The sequence below is a fragment of the Sceloporus undulatus genome, chromosome 5 (genome assembly GCF_019175285.1).
Source record: "Sceloporus undulatus isolate JIND9_A2432 ecotype Alabama chromosome 5, SceUnd_v1.1, whole genome shotgun sequence".
Classification (NCBI taxonomy): Eukaryota; Metazoa; Chordata; class Lepidosauria; order Squamata; family Phrynosomatidae; genus Sceloporus; species Sceloporus undulatus.
Window position 1 is genome coordinate 39,526,696 of NC_056526.1, and position 24,646 is coordinate 39,551,341.

A 24,646-nucleotide genomic window follows, 5' to 3' on the forward strand; every position below is an offset into this window, starting at 1 on the left:
CCCTCTCCTCAAATTACCTGTCAGTTTATTCACTACACACACACACACACCTTGCTTTCTCTCTCTAAACAACACAGAGTATTCAAAGCCATATTCCAGATAGAGCAAGAAAGGCAAAACTAAGGATAATTTAATTAGCCAACAACTAATTAAGTTAGAAGCAGGAAGGAGAGTAAGCAGCTCTACTAGGGCAAAGAGTTCTACTTGTGAATAACTATTTTTGAGAGGATGGAAGGACACAAATAGCACCTTCCACCAACCTCAATGAGTAGGGACAGTCCAGAAGCAGACATCTTTTAAACCTCCTGGTTAAATCTCCTGGTCATTTCAGGTTTGAAAAATGTTAGACAACACAGGATCCTGCCTAAAAACTGACTGGCAGCTGGTGAAGTCAATATAAAAGTAGAGCATTATTGTATTCTCAAAAAGACCAGCTCCAGTCATCCCTTTAACAGCTGAATTCTGTACCAGAGCAAGTTTCTGAAAGCTCTTCAAAGGCAGTCCCACATAGAGCATAAAAAAAAAGAGAGATCTGATCCTGATGTAAGAGAGAGCCTTCCAGTGACAGCATCTCATTTAGGGAACTTTTTCATCAAGGCAATGCAGCTGCCACCCAACATGGTTATCCTTTTCATGACAGTCTAACACATTTTTATTCTACCAGGCTTTGGGATTTTTTAGTGTCTCAGCTCCATTTTCTGGTACTACTTGCTTTTATTCTGTTTTACATAAATCACTGTGTAAATGTGGCTGAAGAGCACTACATACATTTTAAAAATAAACATCAATAGAAGTATGTGGTGAAAAGGTCAGCCCTTTCTAGAATACACATATGATCCAAGGAGTAAGGCTAGGTGGAAAGGCACTCCAAAATTCAAATCAGATTTGTTTTTAACTGATGTTTCTCAAAAGCAAAGAAACAATAAGTAACGGCAAACTAAAATAAAAAATAAACCATAAAACAATTGCAAACAGTAAATAACAAGAATAGTTCCAACACAGAATAAGAAAATAAATCACGGATGTAGTATGTTAAGAAACAATTCAAATAATTTTCTAACATAATCTTGGCAAAGGTGAACTTGATGTTTCCAGAGTGAATAAAATCCTATGCAAAGGAGTAGAATTAAAAACAGCTGTAGAAAGAACCAAAAGGGAAAAAAGCCAGTGGCATAGATGACAGTGTACCTTGTGTGCTTTGAAAGATGTTTCTTTATTCTTCCTGCAAACATTATTTGGGAGGAAAACATTCATGCTGCAGTTGACTGGAATAAATCAAGTAACACAAGCATTGAACATCATCCTCAGTGTTGGCAACCCACCAAGATCAGCAGCAAGCCAGCCAAAGAAGGTGGCAGGGGCAGGCGTGTGCATGCTTGTTCCTCCGTCTCTGATGCTTTGTCTTCCTTGACCAGATGTCCTCCTTTTCCAGGACATGTCCTATATTTCAGCCTTCTGTCCAGGAAGAATTCAAAAGTGTCTGCCATTTTGAGCATGACTAAGAAGCATTATATATATGAGTGTTTTAAGTTTTTATTTTGTAATGTCATCCATTTTTCTTGAATGTCCTACAACTTGTAGTGCTTTGTCCTCCTTTGCAGTTAGGACAGCTGGTCACCCTGCCGAAAGCCAAAATAGCTTCATTTATATATCGCTTCATACTGAACTAACAGTGTCTTAAGTGGTTTACAACTGTAAGCTAATTGCTCCCAATAAGCTGGATACTCATTTTAGCGACTTCAGAAGGATGCAAGCCTCAGTCAAGCTTGAGCCCCCTTAGCTGGGATTGAACTTGCAACCTTAAGATTTTGAGTGTGTGACTGCAGCACAGGCATTTAACCACTGTGCCACCAGGGCTGCTAGAGCCAGGGAAACAGGCACCAGCAGCAGCACTGCACGCAAAACCCACAGTGAGAGGAGGATCCAACCACGTGTCACCCCTCCTCTCAGGTGTCATCTGGTCAGTCTGCACCACCACAACCCTTAGTGACACCACTTATCACCACTATACATTGTTGCTAATTGCCATCAAGTTGGCTTTGATTTATGGTGACCCTAAGAATGAGAGACCTCAAAGACATCCAATGTTAACAGCAAACTCAGGGTCATGATTCCCTTGACTGAGTCTATCCACCTGTAATGTGGTTTTCCTCTTTTTCTACTGTCTTTCAATTTACCAAGCATTACAGTGCGCCCTTGCCTTATGCAGGGATCCATTCCAGACCCCTCCACATAAGTCAAATAGTGCGTATGCTCAAGCCCCATTGCAAATAATGGGGCTCATGAATGACGTGCGGCACAGCACACGCACCACAGCCACACGCGCCATTCAACTTCAATCGTGAAGCTTTCAGCATAAGCTGAAAGATGCATAAAAGGTACCCGCATATGATGCGGGCACACTGTATTGTCTTTTCTAATGAGTCATGTCATCTCACAACATGGCCGAAGTACAATAGCCTCAGTTTGGCCATTTTGGGCTTCTAGAGAGAGTTCAGGCTGCATTTTCTCTAAGACTCATTTATTTGTTTTTTTTAGCAGTACGTGATATTTGTAGAACCACATTTCAGCACCACATTTTAAATGAGTTGAATCTCTTCCTGCTGACTTTCTTCACCATCTAGCTTTCAAGACCATATATAAAAACTGGAAATACAATGGCATGGATGTGTTGGTATTCAATGATATACAATCACAGAGTTTGAAGAGACCACAAGGGCCATCCAGTCCAATCCCTGCCATCCAAGAATACACAATCAAAGCAATCCTAACAGGTAGCCATCCAACCTCTGTTTAAAAACCTTCCAAGGAGGGGATTCCGCTGCACTCCTATATAGCTTTATATTTGAGGATCTTATCTAGCTCCTTCATACCCATCCTTCCACGTCCTATTCTTCTTCTGATTTCTTCATTACAGTCTGAATTTGATTAATGATTAATCCAAGGCATAGAAAGTCTTTGACTTTCTTGATGTCTTCCTCATCCACTTTGAAATTGCATAAATCACACGTGATCATAATTTTGTTTGCTTAATCTTTAACTATAACCCTGCCTTGGCACTTTCTTCCTTCCCTGGCTTTCTCCAATAGTTCTTCCAAGTCTTTGTTAATTTCTGAGACTAATACAGTAACATCTGCATATCTTACATAGTTGATGTTCTTTCCTCCAATTTTATGCTTCTTACTTAGAGTCTAATCTAGCTTTTTGTATGATATATTTGGCCTATTAATTACAGATAGAGTAATAAAATGTAGCCTTGTCTGTCCCCCTTGCCAACTGTAAACTATTCTGTTTGTCCATATTTTGTCCTGACAGTGGCTTCTTGTCATGAGTACAGGTTACACATCAGGACAATCAAATGTTGCAGCATGCCCATATCTATGAGAGTGATCCAGTTTTCATGATCTATACAATCAAAGACTTTACTATAACTCTTAAATTCTTTGATATCCTCCATTATCCAATCTGTGTGCAATATGATACCTAGTACCTCTCCCTTTTCTAAACCCAGCTTGGACATTTGTTGTTTCTAGTTCCATAGCTACTAAAAGTTTTCATTGTAAAATTTTGAACATTACTTGCTCTGGAGTTCAATGCAATGGTCCTGTGCTTACTGCAGTCTCCTGTCAGGACCATGTGGCACACTTGGCCTGGAAATGACATGGATGTGGCCACTAGGTGGATCTGGAGCAGAGGTTACCACAGTTCAAGTGGCAGGTGTGCATGAGTCAGCATTTGGGAGCTGTGCATCATGCGACATCTGATGCAACATGCACAGCAGGTGAAGTCAGCCAGAGGTGCATCATGGGATACTGTATGATGCAACCTGCCCTGGGGATGAGACCAGCAAGGTTTCATTGGTGGCATGGCTATCACATGACTTCACAGAAGACCACCTATAAAAGGGAGAAGATGTTTATCTCCAGTGTTGGGTTGTTGTGGTCAGTGACTGGTGTAGCACTTTGTCTGTTTGCATATAGAGCTGTGAGTATCGAGACAGCTACCTGGTACTCTATGCGATCCTATAAATAGCTTGGAACAAGTGATTAAAGCCCTCTTGTTTTGAGTGAGAGCCTTACTGTCCAGCAGTGTTATTTCTGCAAACTGGGAGCTCAAGGCTGAATCCTGTGAGGGAGGAATTTTTCCTTCTCTGCCTGAAGCCTTTGCAGACGTCTCTCCAAGAGCCTTCTCGTGGCATCCTCCCTGCGTGGATCCATCGGGCCTGAAGAGGAAGACCCCTCCCCTCCCTCCTTCCAACTGTCATCTTCTGGCCTGGGAGGGAGTGAAAGGACAGGCCCAATGCCATCGGGCCCAGCCTCAATTAAGAAGAAGAGCCCTCCCTCCAGCCCATCTGCCTTGGTCCAGGCCTCAGAAGGAGAGAAGAATGCTGGACCTGATCCCCTCCCCCCCCCCCCACCATTCCCTTCTCTTTTTGTGTCGTGTCTTTTTAGATTGTAAGCCTGAGGGCAGGGAACCATCTATTATCCCCTCTGTTGTAAGCTGCCCAGATTCCCAGTGATTGGGTGGCATATAAATAAATCCTATTATTATTATTATCAACGCTGCATGTGGTCGTAGTGGACACAGCGCATCTCTCTACGCCCCAACATCTCCATCATACCTTTTCTTGGGGACTGGAATATACTGAGTATTTCCAGTCTGTGGGTTACTGTTTTATTTTCCATATATGTTGGCTGTTTTTATTATAATTTGAATGCAATCAGTCTCTGTAGCTTAAAACTGCTGTATAGGTATGTAGTCTGTTGCTGGTGATTTATTTCTCCCAAGTACTTTGAGAGTAGCTTCTGCTTCTTTTTCTAAAACTGTGGGTTCATCATCAAAAGGTTGCTCCTTGAATTAATCTATTATCCTTTCATTTCTCTTAGAGCAGTGGTTCCCCAAACTTTTCTGGGCAACCATCTCCTTCCCTACTAGGCGACAAACCCAGAACACACACCCTATACACACCTATTTCTTTAGGTCTACTGTTTGTGCAGCAGCCAGCAGCATCTACCTCAACTTGCCATCGCCTCCTCCTCCTCCTCCTCCTTCTTTCATGTGTGAATACATCAGCAGCAGTGGCCCAGGCCTGCTTCTCCCTCTCACCCACATCACCTTACAGCAAAAGGAAGGCCAACTGGTGAGCTGCTTAGTTACTGCTCCCAGGGTGACCAGGTGCACAGGGAGCAGCACTTGGGCAGCTGGTCAAGCAGCAACCAGGCAGCTGGTCACTTTGGAAGCAGCAACTGAGCAGCTGGCTGAGTACAACTGAGAAGCCTCTCATCCATGCCAGTCTTGTGGCAAAGTCCAGCATGGGTGAGAGGCTTCTTGGTCAATGCTTGACCAGCCACTCAAGTCACTGCTTCCTTTGCACCTAGGTCACCTTGGGAGCTACAACCAAGCAGCTGCTGAGCAGTGGTCAAGAATCCTCTTACCCATGTGCCAGCCTTGCAACAAAGGTTGATGCACATGAGAAGCTTCTTGGTTGTGTTTCAGTGGCTGCTCGGTTGTTGCTCCCAAGGTGACCAAGTGCAAAGAGTGCTTCTCCCCAGAGAGGAAGGACTCTCAATCCTGCTTTGTCAGGGTGGAGAGAGGTGCAGCTGGTGTCCCACCTTTTTCCCCCAGTAAGGAAGGATTCTCAGTCTGAGAGAGGCAAAGGTCTCTTTCAAAGAGTTGATCCTGGATACTCTTCCCCCCTCCTTCCTCAGAGATGTAGCTTCCACACACAAAAATAGTGTTTCATCTGTTAAATCTTCTTTTGACCTGTCCAATGAAAGTAAGCAGGAACAGCAGCAGCCAGCCAGCCAAGTTCCAGCAAAACTCACAAAGCTTAAGAAGACTCCCAAATGTGAAAGCTTCTTTTTGCCACCACTTCTCTCTTGCTGCCATGTGCTCTAACTCCTCATCATGATCCTAAAAGCTGCTCATTTTCTTTGCCTTTCTTGAGTATCAATACTTGGACTGCTGCCCCTTTCCCCTCATGTGCCCTGGATCTTTCCCCCACTGCAGGGGGCATACTGCCCACTTTGGAAATCACTGTTTTAGAGAGTTCTTCGGTGTCTTCCCTCCCCCCTTGATTATACAGGATTTTCCTTTCTTCATCACGTAGCATCCTCACTCATGATTTGAATTTCCTTTTCATATTTCTGATCTTGTGGAAAAGGTCTCTTGTTCTACCTTTTTTATTGCCATCCTCAACTTCTTTTCATTCATTATTATAATAGTTCACTTTGTTGACCCTGTGATCATTCTTTATTTTTGCTTCTCAGCTATCCTTACTCTGACTATTTGACCACTACACTAATAACACCAAACTCTTAACCTTTGAATGCTCCCTCCCTCTCCCCCATTACTTCCTCGTGTTCAGTGGTATCTGCTGGGGTTTGGTTCCAGAACCCACTGTGGATATGAAAATCCATGGATGCTCATGTCCAATTAAATAGAATGGCACATTAAAATGATATCCCTTTTATCAAATGGCAAAATCAAGGCTTGCTTTTTGGAATTTATATATATTTTTGAATATTTTCAAGCCGTGGATGATTGAATCTGTAGATATGGAGGGCCGACTGTAGTTCTTAAACCTCAGGAGGGCAAGACAAAACCTACAGGACACCATAGGAATACCCTTCAATGAATGGCTCTTCCTCTTAGAGGAGTATTTATCAATTACTAATCTAACATACCTCTGGCTGCTTTAATCAGTGAGAAGAGGGAGGGTCAGATGCACAGATAATTGGCCTCACCTTCCTAGAATTCTGTCCTCCTGTTCAGGCTGCATAAACTGAGAGGTATCCATGAGAATTATTATTATTATTATTATTATTATTATTATTATTATTATTATTTGTATCCCACTCTTTTTCCAGAACTCAGGATAGACTGACATATTCTCCACATTTCAGAGAAGGACTCTCTCTTTGGAGTTTATCAGACAAGGGAAATTGTAAGTATAATCCGATGGCAATCTGAACGCAATCATGGGGCTTCACCTTATTGCGTGATAACCCACTACATGCAAATTCGGGCAATGGGAAGTCAGTCCGAACTCAATCATGTGATTTCACGTTATTGCGTGATAGACTGTCACACGCAACTTCAGGCAATGGCATGCTATTTTCGGGCAGTGGGGAGCCAGTTTGAATGCAATGCGTATTCATGTAATTGCGCGAAACTAGTGACTTTAAGTGAATGCGTTCTGGCCCCACTTTCTTTTCATTCGAATTTAAGAGAAATTCCTCCTGTTTGATAAACTCCTTAAAGTCATTTCCAATTTATGGCGACCCTAAGGTTTCATGCAATTATGTGAATGCACATTGCATTTGAATTGACTCCTCATTGCCCCAAAATAGCATGCCATTGCCCGAATTTGTGTGTAGTGGGTTATCATGCAATAACGTTAAACCCCATGATTGTGTTTAGATTGCTATCAGATTATATTTCCAATTCCCCTTGTCTGATAAACTCCGTTATCTCTCCCAGAAGTTGGCAAGCTGGTATTAAATAGCCAAAAATCCTAAATCACCTTGCACTTAGTGGTGCTTTTGGCATCAGAAGCCACTTATGACACAATGGTGCAATTTTAGCCAACAGAATTCTCTTCTGTTTGCCACTCATGATTGTGCCATTATAAGGAAATGTTTTAAATTGTTTTTACATGCTGAATGACTCATAGTCATTTTAAACACTCATGAATACCTTCACAAAAATTCCATATCTATTTTATTATCCTTTTGCCTCTTTAAAAATAGTACTTTGAAGACTGCCTCCTCCCCCAGTCTTCCCCTGGGGTATGCATCCTTCCCCTCTTCCAAGAGGAGTTTTTGGTTGTGCTGTTTGTTTGGGGTATTCCCCTCGTGTGTGTGTGTGTGTGTGTGTGTTTTAAAGTCAAATAAGCTATTTGCTCCTATTCCATTGCAGAGACTTCATATCATGCTGGTATCTTGAGTGCAGCACTAACGCAAAAGTACTGTGTGTGTGTGTGTGTGGGGGGGGGTTGTATAGGAAGGCTCTATGACTTGCATCTAATCCTAGTCTCTGACCATTTAAAAGGACCAGACGATGACAGCAATATTCTGAAGGGAAGCACTGTCCACAATGTCAGGAGAGTAACTATGATGTTTGGCACTGTAAGCAGATCACTCAGGATTGACAGACATATTCTCCACATTTCAGAGATGGGAGTCTCTCTTTCTCTCTCCATCTCTCTCCCCCACTCTCACGCTGCCAAGCTGACAGTATTGCCTGCCTGCAGTTCTCTCTCCTGTATAAAAGGAAAAGGATGAGAATATTTTTTTTTCATTTCTTTCCCTTTCTTTGCTCCTGGGCATTGGAAATCAGAACAACAAAAAATGAAAGAAGTAGAAGAAGAGGCTGGAGGAATTTAACATCTAAAGAATTTCTTGTGATGAGGGAGGAGAGGAAGAGATGGAAAATAGAACAAGGGGATGCAGAGGCTTAAAAACAATATGCAAATGAGGCATAGCAAAATCATTTGTTATTGACAACAGCCCAAAAAGCTGAGCAGAAGAAGGTAAATTATATTACTCCCACACTGTGCTGAAAGTAAGTGATAATTTTTTAAAATGGGGGATACCCTTTCAATTCTTCCAATTCCAACTAGCAACTCTCAGATCCAAAATTTTCAAATTCCACATTTAAATGAATCATATGCAACCTAGTCCTCTGCCAGTCTATTCCAAAATAAGCCCCACTGTCTTCAATGGGTCATATTTTGTGTCAAGAATATAAGGTCCAATGAATTCCTCACATATCTTGCAGATAATTTCATTGTCCAGAAGGTGAAAGAGGCAACAAGGGGATTAGCTATTTTACAACTGACCTTAACCAACAGTGATGATGTGGTTAATATGATGGCTATGGTAGGATCCTTAGGTAGAGGTAATCATGTTCTCCTGGAGTTTGTTCTACTGTACAGCAGAAAGAGGAAGCCAAGCGTAGTCGGACAAGCATTTTAGATTTTAAGAAAGCTGATACTGACAGTAATAATATTTTTGCAGACAAGCTAGTAAAATGTGGATTAAACAATGCTGCTACTAGGTGAATTTGTAATTGGTTGACAACCGACACCAAAAGGGTGTTCACCAATGGTCCCTCTTCATCCTGGAGAGAAGTGACTAGTAGGGTGCTACAAGGTTTGTCCTGGGCCCAGTGCTATTCAACATCTTTAGCAATGACTTGGGACTTTTTCATGTGCAGACTATGCGCTTCCATCCCAAAAATGGTTAAAGTGGTGGCATCCCAGAAAAGCAAGCACATTTGCTAATGGTTATCACACACAAGAGCACAACAAGGGGTTAAAGGCACATTACCTAGGGTCCAATGAGAATTTGGCTATCAAACGGAGGAGGACAACCCTTCGTTGCCAGCTTAGAAATACCTTTTCTGTGCATGCTCCAAACTGTCATCTCTACAAGTGCCCCCCATATGCCCCAGATGGGGAGGGGAAACCAGGGGGAATCCTCTTTGCCCCAGAAGGCCCAGAAACTGTGTTACATGGCAGAATGAGGCTTCCCTTTGCAAACTCCGTAAAACCACACACAAAGACCCACACCCACAAGAGAGAGTGAGAAAAAAGGGGGCCTGCCTGATTCCACGAGGGCTGATACCCCCCAATGCCCTCCTTTTCCAGGACATGTCCTCCATTTTTCCCTCCTGTCCTGGAGGAATGCCAAAAGTCATCTCCTTATGCCTTCTCTCACCAGCTGTTCCCTTAATTAGAGGCTGCAGAAGGAAGGAGAAAGCAGCTGGCAAGAGAAAGAGGGGAGTGTGTGTGAATAATAATAATAATAATAATATAGGTTTTATTATATACCGCCCAACTCACTGAATCCGAGAGATTACAATATACGGGAAACAGACAGTTCCCTGCCCACAGGCTTACAATCTAAAAGACACGACACAGAAGGAGAGGGATTGGTGAGGGGGGGGGAGGGAATCAGGTCTCACGCATTCTTCTCTCCCTCTGAGGCCTGGACCAAGGCAGATGGACCGGAGGGAGGGCTCTTCTTCTTCAGGCCAGCCCCTGATGGAACTGGCCAGCCTTCTCTCTCCCTCAGACGCCAAAAGATGACAGTTAGGGAGGGAGGAGCCTCCTTCTTCAGGCTCAGCCTGATGGTACTGGGCCAGCCTACTCTCTCCCTCAGAGGCCGAACGATGACAGTTAGGGAGGGAGGAGCCTCTGTCTTCAGGCAGCCCTGATGGAACTGGGCCAGCCTTCTCTCTCTCAGAGGCCGAAAGATGACAGGGAGGGAGGGAGGGCCTTTCTTCGGGCAGCCCCTGATGGTACTGGGCCAGCCTTCTCTCTCCCTCAGAGGCGAAAGATGACGTTAGGGAGGGAGGAGCCTCCTTCTTCGGGCGCACCCCTGATGGTACGGGCCAGCCTACTCTCTCCCCAGAGGCCGAAAGATGACAGTTAGGGAGGGAGGAGCCTCCTTCTTCGGGCCAGCCCCTGATGGACACGGGCCAGCCTCTCTCTCCCTCAGAGGCCGAAAGATGACATTAGGGAGGGAGGAGCCTCTTCTCTTCGGGCTAGCCCCTGATGTGGCCAGCCTTCTCTCTCCCTCAGAGGCCGAAAGATGACAGTTAGGGAGGGAGGAGCCTCTTTCTTCAGGCTAGCCCCTGATGGAACTGGGCCAGCCTTCTCTCTCCCTCAGAGGCAGAAAGATGACAGTTAGGGAAGGAGGAGCCTCCTTCTTCGGGCTAGCCCCTGATGGTACTGGGCCAAATATCCCTTTAAATGGTATCCCTTTAAGAAGAAAGCATTCTGCCTACAGCAAGGGAAATCTAGAAACAGGAGATATTTGCAGGCTTGGTTTTCAGATGGTTGCCATTACGTGAAGGGTGTGAATTCACAAGCAAAATGGACATGCAAATACGGTAGTTTTGCGAATTTGCTTATTTCTTGATTCACTACACATTCTCCCTGGATTCTGTCTGGACTGCGTGCAGCATCATGTGGAAAGCAGCTGCGAACTTGTCCCTAATGCCCTGGATGACCCTGCATTGGCCCCACTTTTAACCATCCAATTTTCCCCGTGTGAAAAAGTCCTTAGATGAAATAATATGGGCATGCTTATCAAATTTGCAGATGTCACCAAATTAGGAGGGGTAGCTAATACTTCAGAGGACAGGATTAGAATTTTTAAAAGACTTTAACAGATTAAAAAGCTGGGCCAAGACTAACAAAATGCATTTCAACAGGGAGAAATGTAAAGTACTACACTTTAGCAGTAAGAATGAAATGTACAGATACAGGATGGGTGACACCTGGCTTGATAACAGTACATGCAAAAGGGATTTAGGAGTCTTAGTAGATCACAAGCTGAACATGAGTCAACAGTATGATGTGGCAGCTAAGGCCTGATTCCCACTACCTTTTAAACTGGATCTCAAAATCAGTTTGAACTGGTTCAAATGACCCTGGTTCCCATCTGAATCGATTCGCTGAAGCGATTCAGAGAGGGGGGGGGCATGCGCTAGACCTATTTAATCTGCGTCCTTCTGGATAAATTGATTCTGCGCAAGTATGAACCAGATGCGGATCAGAATCAATTTAAATTTTCCCTTTGGCCGGCTGGAGCAGGTCCATTTTGAATCAATTCATTTGTCAATGTGAACCACAAGTGGGTTATTTATTTTATTTTGCAGCAAGAAAATACAAATGGGGCAAATGTAGTGTGAACCATGCTCCAATGTCAAATCGATCCATCGATTCAGATCGCACACCAGTTTATTTGTAAGTGGGAATGAGGCCTAAAAAAGCCAATGAGATTCTAGGTTGCCTCAATAGGACTAAAAGGGAACACTATCCTGCTTTGCTCAGACCTCACTTGGAAACTAGTTCTGTACACTACAATTCAAAAGGAGGGTGACCAAAATGGTAACAAATTCTGTAATCCATGACCTATGGGAAGTAGCATAGGAAGCTAGGAAAATTTAACCAGCCTGGAGAAGAGAAGGTTAAGAAGTGACAAGATAGCCATGTGTAAACATTTGAAAGAGTGTCATAGTGAAGATGGAACAAGCTTGTTTTCTGCTGCCCTAGAGACTAGGACATGGAGCAATGGATTCAAACTACAAGAAAGGAGATTCCTCTTAATTTACATTAACGGGGGTGTGGGACTTCAACACTGATGTTTAACTTCAGTTGCCTTTTAGGTTTAAGTTAAAAGCCTGCAGTAAAATGATCAAAAAATGAAACACAAAAATGCATTCTGTGGTTTACTCTTCCCTCACTGTCTTGAACTTCGGAGAAAAGAAAACAGCTGCAGGACATTTCGGGAAAACCGGTTTCTCATTTACTCCACCAAAACCCCTTTTACATTTTCACTTTCTCTGTATCTTGTAATCTCTTCTTTTGTGTATTATTCTCAAATGGATCCCAATGAAAATCCCAGGGTAAAGAGAGTCAAAGTTTAGTTACTGGGAAAAGACTACGTTTTAGTTGATTATTCAGTGCAGAAAACAGAAAGGCCACCCAGTAGTAAGGGAGACACCACCGCCCTACCTAGCTGATTTAAATTCTTTCTCCCTTGGAATTAACTAATATTACTGTATATTGTAATAATAAAAGAAAACTGATAAAGATAACAAAACACATGAAGCATTTTTAAAAAGAAATTCCAAGAGAAATAGGCTTTGGATAAAGAATCAGATGGGAAATGGGAAATTTGTTGTCTGTTCATTTAGTCTTCTTTGCTTTGCAGGCCAATTCTTGCTGCAGTAGTACAAGGTGTAGACAACTGGGACTTGCTTCCTCAAAATACACTGCACTTCACAAATGACTACTTTTTAAAAAATAAAGGGTTTTGCCTTACTTGCTCTAAGGGAAATTTAGGAAAATGTGCTTTTTGTGGTTTGGGGAAATGGGTTGAAAATCCTGATTCATATCTCAACTCAGCCACAAACTCTCTGGATGACAAGAACCAAACTACAGCCTTTCAAATTAATGTCCTTACTGGACAACATTAATACTGGCCTACCTTACAAGTGTGCTGTAAGCATTAATAAACATGAGATTTAAGTGCACAAAACATACATTTAAAAAGCACTAAGAATTCTTACTACAATATGTACAAATTGGGTGTATATTAGATTATGTGGGCCTCAACATAATTTTAAAAATTGCTTGGTTCAAAGGCTATAGCTACTGCAAGTATAAAACAGAAAGAACTATTCATATAAATGGATAATACAAAATTATGTTGTTGCTGCTGCCTTTCTATGCCTTCAAGTTGTTTCCAGTTTATGGCAAATCTAGGCAAGATTTGTTCAGTGGAGATTTGCCTTTGCCTTCCTCTGAGGCTGAGAGAGTGTGACTTGCTCAAGGTCACCCAGTGGGTTTCCATGGCAGAACATGGATTCAAAACCTGACCTCCAGTGTGATAGTCCATCACTCAAACCCCTACACTATCCTGGCTCACAAAATTATGACCAAAATTATGGTCCAAAGCACAGATGACTTCCCTTTTCACTCTTCCAAGGTAAAACACTGAAACAATTTTTGAATCAGTGCATGTGGCAAGAGAGAGACCCACAATTTAAGGCACTTTAGAAATGTGAGGTATTTATTACGAAAGGAAGTCAATGAAATTAAAAACTCCTGCGAAATGAGCGAAGCATCTTGTCACTCTCTGCAGAACACATACATGAATAGCGCACCAGTCTAGGTTACACACACACAGTGAGAGGCATTATATATTTTTCTGGCACAGCTTCTCGAGATGGAATCAGTGTCTTCCATTCACAAGCATAAACCTCTGACCCAGGATCTGGGAAGAATAAAAGAAACGCTGGAAGTTGTTTAACCATTCCATGCTCATTTTGACTCCAATTACCCACAGAGAAACAGGAATGAAAGAGAACAGGAACAGGAGGACTCTCTCAGATCAGCTGCCTGGAAGGAAATCACTCAGGCCTCACTCCACAGGGAAAAGGCAGGCATTCAGAGCCAGAGCTACAATTTCCCTGGCTGGTGAGACGCTCCTTTCAGCCAAGGAAGCCACAGCACCTGTTCCAAGTGCCTAGTTCCAGAGAGTGCCAGGCAGTTGTGAAAAAACAGGGAATACTCTGAAACTCTGCACAAATTCCTGCATTGTGTCAGCAACACAGCATCCAGTTTCTTTCTGGGTGCATCTACCCACAGACCTTTCGGTCACGCGACAGGGAGACAAAACAAAGGTCCCAGTGTATCCCATCTCTACTTATCTCAAGCAGTTCTGTGTCCCATTGCTACAAGGCATTGCATTGCATTTAAGGCACTCATTAATCCCTCTGCTTGAAAGCCCAGGATGGACCAATAAAAAGGGAAGGGGAAGGGACAAACCAGCTTCCCTCTCTGCCATCCCTTGAGATCAGAGTTCAGACAGGCAGTGAGTGTCATACCTGTATTTATGAATAAAGAACTCCAAGATCCAGAGCTGTCATATCTGCATCCTTCCACTGCATGTAGAAATAAGGGGAGGAGGAGAAGGGAGGGGAGGAGCGACTAGCTTTAACTGGATTGCACCGGTAGCAGCTCCATCACAATTCAATCTGTCAAGGGCTGTACCAAGAAATATGTTTCTTCAAGACTTCAAGACAAAAGGGGGAAAGAAAAAAAAGGGGGGAGACACCTTCCCACCCTGGAATGCTATCCACCTCCAGACAAGAGAGCGCAATCTGGGCTAAAATCAAGCAAAATGGCATGCAGAAGTGTGTGGAGAAAACAGGCCCTTGCATGCCTGCAAAAAAATAAAATAAAATAAAATAAAAAGACACCAGGGGAAAGAGGGAGAAAATAGAATAGAATAGAAACATCAAAGGAAAGAGAGAGAAAATGCATGCAATAGAATAGAATAGAACAAAATAGAATAGAAACACTAGGAGAAAGAGCGAGAAAATGCCAGAGAAAGAAAATGCCTGCAGTAAAATAGAACAAAACAAAACAGAATGGACTAGAAACAGCATGGGAAAGAGAGAGAAAATGCATGCAAGAGAACAGAATAGAATAGAAACACCAGGGAAAAGAGAGAGAACATGCATGCAGTAGAATAGAATAGAATAGAATAGAATAGAAACACCAGGGAAAAGAGGGAGAGAATGTAGTAGGGAAGGGGTTAAGTAGGCAAGGAGCATGGAAGGGGCATTACCTGGATTTTAAAGTGGGGGGGGAGGTCTGAGAAGAGTGATCCCTTTCTGGTTACCCTGAACACACACACACACAGAAACCCTTCTAATGAAGGTGCTGGGAGTGTAATTACTCTGCCTTGTTTGTCATGGCAGGGCATCACTCTGCCACAGGGCCAATTGCCTCTCCATCTTTTTCCTTCATCTTCTCCTTCTTGCAATTAGCATGCCAAAGAGTCCAAACCGCTGGCCGGCCGCTGATTGGAGGAGAGGCGAGCAGCCAAATGCCTCTCGGGCCAATCAGGAGGTGGCCTGCGTTGTGCTCTGAAGCTGCCTTGCATTCTATGCCCTCCGCCGCTGCTATCACTCTGCTCAGGAGGCGGCTCTGAAGGGAGTGATAAAGGCCCACCAAGCCTCCCTTCCTCCTTCCCCAGCTGGCCTCATTCACAGTGCCTGGCAGGCAGGCCTTCCTCAGGGGAGCCACTAATGAAGACGGCCAACGTTTATCTCCCCCAGCCTCCCAGATGGGTCGATTTATACTTCCACCCCAGAGCCCTGGCTCCCAGCCAAGGCACATTCTTCTTATTCTGAGGGAAGGGGAACAGGGAGGGAGACACATCAGCCACACTTCCCCTCACACACAGATCTTTCAAATACACACACACATAGTACAGGAGAGAGGTTTGAGGGAAGCCCCGGCTTGGAGGAAACATTATAAAGCCAGGTGGATATTGAAGGCCGCGTTTACACGTCTAGTTTGGTGGCGCTTGTGTGCCTTTTATGACTTGAGGCAATATTAAGCAGGGATGTAGCCAAGGGGGGGTCTTTGGGGTCCGGACTCCCCCTTCCATTAGATAAAATGAATGGTGTGTGCCGCTACACTACTGCACCCAAGCCCCATTATAATGGTGGCACTTAGTCTGGACTCCCCCCTTCCCAAAATCTTGGCTACGTCCCTGTACTAAGGCAAACGTGTGTGGGCATGTTGTGTATCTTCAAGTCGTTTCGGACTTACGGCAACCCTAAGGCAAACTTGTGTGTGGTGTGTGCCTTATGGTGATCCTAAGACAAACCTGTGTGTGGTGTGTGCCTTCAAATCATCTACAATTTATTGTTACCCTAAGGCAAGCCTGTAGAATCATAGTGTGTGTGTGTGTGTTGTGTGTGCCTTCAAGTCATTTACAAAGTACAGTGACCCTAAGACAAACCTCTGTGTGTATGTTGTCTGCCTTCAAGTTGTTTACTACTTATGGCAACCCTAAGGCAAACCTCTGTGTGTGTGCGTGTTGTGTGCCTTCAAGTCATTTACTACTTATGGCGACCCTAAGGCAAACCTGTGTGTGTGTTGTATGCCTTCAAGTCGTTTACTACTTATGGAGAACCTACGGCAAATTTTTCTCCACATGTGTTGCATGCCTTCAAGTGATTTCCAACTTCTGGCAACCCTAAAGCAAACCTTTTTGTATGTGTTGTGTGCCTTCAAGTGGTTTCCCACTTATGGCAACCTTAAGGCAAACCTTTTTGTGCTTGCTTTTTGCCTTCAAGTTGTTTGCAACTTATGGTGACTCTAAGGCAAACCTGTGTGTTGTGTGCCTTCAAGTCGTTTCTAACTTATGGCAATCCTAAGGCAAATCTGTACACGTGTGTGTGTGTGTGTGTGTGTGTGTGGTGTGCTCTCATTTCCGACTTATGGCAATCCTAAGGCAAACTTCTGCATGTGTGTTCTGTGCCTTCAAGTAATTTCCAACTTACAGCGACCCTAAGGCAAACCTGTGTGTGTTTTCAGTGCCTTCTAGTCGTATCTGATTCATGGCAATCCTAAGGCAAACCTGTGTGTGTGTGCGTGTGTGTGCCTTCAAGTTGTTTACAACTTATGGCGACCCTAAGGTGAACCTCTGTGTGTGTTGTGTGCCTTCAATTCGTTTCTGACTTATGGCGACCGTAAGGTGACCCTACCATGGGTTTTCTTGGCAAATTTCTTCAGAGGGGGGTTGGCCATTGCCCTCCTCTAACAGAGTGAGGACCTTTTCACACCTATGTGCTTCCATCCCCAAAATGGTTAAAGTGTTGGCATCCCAGAAAAGCAAGCCAATTCGCTAGTGCTTATCACACACAGAGAACAACAAGGGATTAAAAGTACATTACTTAGGGAAGGAAGTAGGTCGAATGTGAATTTGGGTTTCAGACGGATGAGGACAAAACCCCGTTGTAGCATGGAAATAACTTTTTTGTGCATGCTCCAAACTGTCATTTCCACAAGTGCATACCCACACATGCTCCAGAGAGGAAAGGGAAACGGCAAGGAAAATCCTCTTTGCCCCAGCTGTTTCCCTTTGCAAACTCCCTTAAAACACACAAACACACACACACACACAAGAGAGAGAGAGAGAGAGAGAGGAGGTGGCTGCTCCATAAACCTGCCTGATTCCAGCAAGGGCTGAAACTCCCAGAAGCCCTCCTTTTGCAGGTCATATCTGCCATTTCTCCCTCCTGTACAGGAGGAATTCCAAAACGTCCTCTCTCTTGCTCTCCCACCAGTTGTTCCCTGCTGCAGGAAGAGGAGAGCAGCTGCACAAGGGAAAGAAAGGTGTGTGTTGTGTGTATATCCCTTTAAGAACAAGGCTGTCTCCCTCTCCTTGGCACAGCAAGGAATCCTGGGAAATCTGGGAACAGGGAGAATCGGGGACATGGTTTTCAGATTGCTACAATTACATAGAGCAAATTTGTGAATTAACGGGACATTCACAATACGGTGTTTTTGCAAAAATTTGTATTCCCAGATTTGCTTCCTCTCTGGATTCTTACCAGTTTGTGTGTGACGGCATCTGAAAAGCAATTGCGAAATTATCACTAATGCCCTGGGTGACCCTGCATTGTGACCAGTTTAACCTTCCAATTTCCCCTGTGTGAAAAAGTCCTCTGAGAGTGTGACTTGCCCATGGTCGCCCAGTGGGTTTCCATGACCCAGTTGGGATTCAAGTCCTGGTCTCCAGACTCCTAGGGGTCATTCACACATTGTTGTTTTCAGCACGACTATGCGAATAATCTCACATTCTGGTTTTGTTGTTCATACTATGAAACCACATCTATGTGCATCTCTGCAAGTTTGGTTGCTCACATGTGTCAGCACTTGAAAAAAGATGGAGTCGATGATGCGAATGTATTCAAAGGACATTCAAGGCATGCAGAGTTTAATTCTGGTTTATCCTGAGTCTGCAGTTTTTTGTGGGTTCTTCAGGCTATGTGTCCATGTTCCAGAAAAGTTTCTTCCTGACGTTTCACCAGCATCTGTGGCTGGCATCAAGATGCCAGCCAGAGATGCTGGTGAAACGTCAGGAAGAAACTTTTCTGGAACATGGCCACATAGCCCGAAGAACCCACCAAAAACTATAGATGCCGGCCATGAAAGCCTTCGACTATCCTGAGTCTATTCGCATCAGTTATTAACACTTCCGAGAATCCAAATCTTTTTTTTAAAAAATTGGGAGAAAATCTGACATTGATTATTCTGGGTTAAATGGTGGTTACAGCCCCCCCAAAAAAACATTAATCAGTTTCATTCAAAATGCACGTGAACAACAAAGATTCAACCTAGATTCTACCTGGATTATTTTCTCCGTCTGAATAACCTCCTAGTCCTATGCTCAAACAACTAGGCTCAAACCATGCTGGCTCTTTAGATGTCTAAACCACCCTTTTATCCCAGGCAGGGCATTCAGAAGACATTCCTCCTCAACCTGTCACCTGAATTTCACCTACAAAGCAGGGAAGGTTGTAGATTCTCCAGGAGAATTTCAAGCAGAAGGAAAGTAATGATCCCAACTGGAACCTGGCCAGGAGAAAAGGCTTGAAATGCATCTTGCTGCTCTCAGGCTGCACACTCAAGATCCCCCATTAATTCTGATTAGTTACCCCTTGGCAGACTTTAACCATCTTTTGTACATAAAATCAGGGTAGCAGAGAATTTAATCTTCTCACGTACCCAGTTCATGGGATTAGTGATGATTAGTGATTGTTGAGAACAGAACCAAGGGGGTGTACTTGTTCCAGATTGATTACTCTGGAGTAAAAGGGGGCAGTTTTTCAACTTGACAGGTTAGAAACAAGGCAGAGGAGATACAAAATGCCCAGAAGAAAAGCCTTTAAAGGTTGAAGGAACCAGAATGTTTAGCCTATAGAAAATAAATCTTGTCATTGTTTATATATGATTGGAAACCTTTGAAAACTGTTAACAACAACAACCACAATGCAATCCTAAATGTACACTTACCTGGAACTAAAGCTCCCTGAAATTACCAGGAATTGTGCTTGGTTTTCATTTATTTCTATCCTGCTTTCCCCCCAAAATTCAAAGGTGCTCACAATTTAAAAGAGCAATACAATTAAAAACATACAAAAAGTGAATAGAATCAAACTATTACAATATTAAAAACAAATCACACAATAAAAGAATAAAATGCAAATTTAAAAGATAAAAGCTCTTTTTAAAAATTGTTAAAACATTAAAGCCCCCCAGCCCATTCTTTAAAAACTTTGTTTTAAAACCCTGTCCCAATTTTTTAAAAAAGCCAACAAGGTCATTCTTGCTTCCCTGGGAAAGGAGTTCCAGAGACTAGGGGCAGCCACTGAGAAGGCCCTCTCTTGCATCCTGGGCCCAAATAGCACCAGCTTTCAGGGAGGTGAGAATGCCATTACAGTGGGACCTTGTTATCCACAGAATTGCTGTCTGTGGATTTGAGCATCCACAGATGGCAAGCCCGCGTTTTCCGCAATGGCGGTGAGTGAACATTGCACCCTGACATTTGGGAGAGTCCCCATTGTCCCTAATGGTGGTGTGGCCGCGTGTAAGTGCCGCCATTGGGGACAACGCAGGCTTGAGCATCCGTGGATTTTGGTATCCGCAGAGGGGTCCGGAATGGATCCCCCATGAATATTAAGGTCCCATTGTATACTATTTGTTCATTCTCTTTTCTTCCCTCATTGCTAACTATTTCAGAAAGTATAGGTGAACAAAAAGAAACTAACAAAGAGGAACTGGAACAAGCCAGGAGGCTCCAGGGACTGACAGTAAATCACCTTTTCAGTAGTGGGCCTCAGCTGACATCTCAACATTGCTGATCCATAATATGAATCCTATATAATGCAGATGATCAAGAAACTATAATTTAAAAAAATACCACATGTCAAGGTGGTTGAGACATTCATCCTCTGTATAACAGTTTATTCTGAAACAACATACACAGGCAGCCCTAAAGTACTGAATCATAAACTAGACAGTGAGACATTATCATCCATAGGTGCTCCACAGTTGCTTGACCTCATTTTCAATTCACCTTGTTTCTTCACCCCTCTATGGACATCTTAAAGGAGAGAAGAAGTTCACAGAGACAGTCATCAAGGAATTGTCACCACAGCAACTGGGGGTAGGGAGCAAGGGGGAAAAAATGCTCAACCTCCTCCTCCTCTTCTGCAGAAGCTTACCAGACAACAAAACAAGCAGGGTTGGGAATAGAGAAAACCAAGGGTTGAGGTAAGAACGACCCTTCCTTACAATGCTGTGTTTATCCATAGCCTGCTTATGCAGTGCCAAAGTAGAGTGGCCTATTATGCACTGTTTAAAAAAAGCAACCTGAAAATGCAGAATGAAAAAAGAGGGCACATATTTATTGAAAAAATTTATATGTTAATTTTATACGCATATGAAAAGTCAATAATACTTTGTAAAGTGGGAGGTGGTAGGAAAAGAGGATGACTATACAGATGGATAGATTCAATCAAGGAAGCCACAGCTCTGAGTTTGCAGGTTCTGAACAGGCCTGCTGATGACAGGAAGTCTTGAAGGTCCCTTATTCACAGAGTCGCAAATAAGTCAAAGCCAACATGATGGCAATTAATAACAACTACAACAATTTATACAGAAAGGTGTAGATCTACAAGTTGCAGCAATATATCTGTCCCTGAGTGCCCATGACCCTGATCTCCATTTCTCTGTCTTTACATTAGACTTGGACTGGGCAGCCTTTCAAAGAGAGGATGATTTCAGACAACTGTCCTCTTCCTGCCACAAATGAACAAATGTGTCTAAAAGACAAAACAATCAGGAAAAGCACCAACTCTAATGGTAGCAGTATCTGCCATTCCTTCTGGCAAAATACACCTGTCTGTGGACTGTATCCAATGTGTATCTAGATCAAGTGCTTTCAACTATGTCTTCTTCCATAGATCCTGCTAGAAACATGCTTTCCCTAATAAGCTGCCACTCCCTGCAACATCACAACTTGTTTCCTATTTGCTGTGTAGCACCACCTGCTGCCACATAATCTTTTCTCCTGATGGCACTAGTGCTAGTCTACACTAAGCTAGTAGAAAGAGAAGGTGAATGAGACAATATGAGTGAGATGTGATGCTAAAGAGATGTGTGTATTCTTTGTAGGCATCCTCACCATGCATTATCTGGGTACCATATAGTGTGGATTCCCCTTCCCTTTGTTCTGCTCTCAAATGGGATTCTGTCAAAGATAATAGGATTTCAATACAGTAATTGTCTATAGGGGTGCTTGTGGACTGGCAGTTCTTATGTCATTACTGGCTATGAGCTAGTAGATTGGAGGAGTGTGCTACAGCCATTTGGAACTGGTACACTGGGTGTATGCATGTGTTCTATGGCTATTTGCATATTGCTTATGTTGTGGTGCAAAACCATATCCTTGTTATTGTGGGAGTCCCTACTATCAAGTCTAACATCAGTCTGACCTGTGGGCTTTGGCAGTGTAAGAAGGAACTCTGGAAGCATGCCAATGTTTTTGTTTTTACATGATTAAGGGATTTTTTTGTGCTCCCTTCCCCTCATCTGAATCCCTGTAAGATATAGTGGCTTTTCCACTGGTGTGGTGGTAGTATACTTTTCCTTTTGTGTGCATCATTTGAACATAGGATTCAACTCCCTGATTATTTGCTCAAACCGTGTGCTGTTCAGTGTGCTGTTTATTTATACACATGCCTGATGTTATTTTCTCTACTTTTTTTTCCTGAATATATTATTTTATTTGTTTAAAATTATACACACCATTCTGGGTTATTCAAGCTTTCTGGCATGTCTATATATTTATCTCCAGCTTAGTGGTCTGCTTAGTACTATATTCTCCTTTACTGAATTTCAGAATGAGTTGGCAAGACCCTTTACTAACTAAGTATAGAGTCCATAGACTTTAGGTTAATTTGACTCTTTTTTTGACTGCTGCATAGCTAATTTCATGTATGGAATAGGATGCCAAAATGAACAAATAAAAGTCACATAGTAGACACTTTACTATGTTAAAAATCAATGTGAGAAAATTGCCTTGGGAGGATCAGAAAACAATAATATATAAGGACCAGGGACTTGCAGATGATGAGATGAACTACAATAAGCTTGTGCAGCAGTGGAGGAGGGACACATTGCCATAGCAACAGAAAAGAGAGTGATTATTTCAGCAAAGTTAATTTATATGCATCAAATTCATCTGAAAAGTAAAATCACCCCTCAAAAGGTAGGCCTTAACAGCAATTTAATAAATACTTTCCTTAAAGATTTCATTATCTGTACAAGACATGAAGTTCAACTGACTTAAAAAGCCCTAAAACTGAAATAACAGTTTTCTTAATTTTTTACATTGCTAGTGCATCTATCCACAATTTATTACTGTCCAAAATATAACAAGACTGGAGAATTTCAAGAAAAACAGAATGAGCTAGTCAGATTTCAGCAAATGAGCATTACAGACTAGTTTACTACCAAATGGTCATTACTCGTTCTCAGGAATAGCTTCTTCGATGATCAGGGGCACCCAAGGCTGTTTCTGAGCCTCTTTGGTGTTATTACCTAATCCAAAAAACAAAAACAAAAAACTTGTTTACATTGGCAAGGAATTTGGGTAGGCTTCTGTCATGTCTTACTGCATTATCTTCACTCCTGTTGCTCTCTGTGTGTGCAGTGAATCATAAATACCACTCACTTCTTGATCTCAAAATCATAACTATGGCACTATTATTTCTGTACTAATGCCTATCTTGACAGCATTTCACAGTCTCCAGGGGGCTGGGGTCCTTGAGAATTCAGTTTGCAAAGTTAAATCATTCTTCTCCTAATGACTTGCCCGTTTTATTTTCATTTATTTTTAATTTCAAAACTGATTTACAATGCTTTTTGCAAAAGTGCTTCCACCTTCACAGTTAACAGTGACTTCTGCAAAGAAGGGCATAGAACTGTATGTAATCGACCAAATATTATATTCCAAATAGGCTGCCATTAACTATCAGTGCATGACAGATTCTTACTTCAGGAAATAAAGGTCCATGGCTCAGTGCTGGTAATAAGACACCATGAAGCACACAGTATGCCATCACATCACAGTACACAGGCTGCCTAGATCTCACAAAAAGCAACAAGATGTTCCCACAGGCCCACAGTGTTGAAAAACTATCTTTATACAGGTCTTAAAATTTCATGTTCCAAAGATACAATAAGTTTAAGAAAAATAAAAAACCAAAAGGGAAACCCTAGTAATTTCTTCAGCAAAACAACAAAGACACATATTCCAGGGTTAAGGAGTTAGATATTATTATTATTATTCATTAATTTCTTTTTTGTTTACAGTTCGGTGTCTCAGAATGATATCCTAGGCGGCATCTACACGGCAGGATTAATGCAGTATGACGCTGGTTTAATGCTATGGAACTCTGGGATTTGTCATTTGTGAGATGTTTAGCCTTCTCTATCAGAGAGCTCTGCTGCCACAACAAACTACAAATTCCAGGATTCCATAGGATAGAGCTATGACAGTTAAAGAGATGTCAGACCACATTAATTCTGCAGTGTGGTAGCAGCCCTATTCACAGGAATTGAATTGAGGCAAGTGAAAGGGCTGTTTTGGCTATTAGTGTCCTGGACTGCAGCCAGTACACACAGACACATGCCGATAAGAATGGCTTTGCCCAGCAACTCGAAGCAAGACACAGACCGTGCAAGGAAAAAGCGTGAGAGCAGTTCGAAAAGCCAAGCCAAAGTCAGGATACCAGAAGTCAGAGCAGTCCAAAAGCCAAGCCAAAGTCAGGATACCAGGAGTCAGAGTAGTCAAAGCAGTCCAAGGTCAAAGCAGCCAGAAGATAACAAGGGTCCAGTCCAAGGTCAAAGCAACAAGGAGTCAAGATACAAGGAACCAGTACCAGCAGCAATCACACCAAGGGATCATGCAATAAACTCTGACACTGAGTGGGGGCCTCTCTACAGCTTAAGTAAGGGAAACTCTCCCCCATGCCACCTGAGGCTGGTTGGCTAATTGCCTCTCTGCGATCCTCTTGGATCTGCGCCTGCAAGCACTCTCAGCACTTCTCTGTTTGTAAGTAGGCACATCCAGGCAACCTTCCTCCCCAGAGTCACCACTAGGCTGTTGCACCACAGGAGGCCTCTCACTAGCACTAGGACCTGGTTGGGCCTCCTCCTCTGGGGCTGGGGGATCATAGCTGGGACCTGGCAGAG

General features: G+C 43.0%; 1 protein-coding gene across 2 annotated transcripts in view; it reads right to left on the minus strand.

Moving 5' to 3' along the window:
- Positions 1-24,646, minus strand: part of TCF20 (transcription factor 20) — a 181,490-nt gene that overhangs the window by 153,918 nt on the left and 2,926 nt on the right. Inside the window, exon 1 of one of the 2 annotated variants that reach the window (XM_042467734.1) lies at positions 14,407-14,476. The exons of the other annotated variant lie outside the window; for it this stretch is intronic. The gene's annotated coding sequence lies outside the window, so the exon portion shown is untranslated. Of the gene's footprint in view, positions 1-14,406; positions 14,477-24,646 lie in introns of those variants that run through there. 2 annotated transcript variants of the gene reach the window in all.